At 37.7% G+C, this 239-nt stretch overlaps 1 protein-coding gene across 1 annotated transcript in view; it reads left to right on the top strand.

Annotated features, from left to right (window-relative positions):
• LOC119581988 (organic cation transporter protein-like) overlaps positions 1-239 on the top strand; it is a gene marked incomplete in the record, with an annotated part of 7,549 nt that overhangs the window by 1,148 nt on the left and 6,162 nt on the right.

The raw sequence follows: 239 nt of genomic DNA, 5'->3' as shown, positions 1-239 counted from the left end.
CAGTTATCCTCATTAGTGCTGTTATATCAGCAAATGAAAAAAAGAAGAAAACTCTTGAGCCTGCTTCTTAAATACAACAGGACCCTCTTGACTGGACATCGAGGTAGCAGAATCCGTAACAGGAAAATTCTAATCTAATTCTTTCTTTCATCCCTCACTGATCTCTCCCTTTTCCCAACTAAGATAGATATGTTCCTGTGTTTAGAATGCTGTCATTTTTAAAGTTTCTCGTGCATCCA

This window comes from Penaeus monodon, chromosome 15, assembly GCF_015228065.2.
Source record: "Penaeus monodon isolate SGIC_2016 chromosome 15, NSTDA_Pmon_1, whole genome shotgun sequence".
In the NCBI taxonomy this organism is placed as follows: domain Eukaryota; kingdom Metazoa; phylum Arthropoda; class Malacostraca; order Decapoda; family Penaeidae; genus Penaeus; species Penaeus monodon.
The sequence above is the reverse complement of the archived record's forward strand: the minus strand, read 5'-3'. Positions and strand labels throughout refer to the sequence as shown.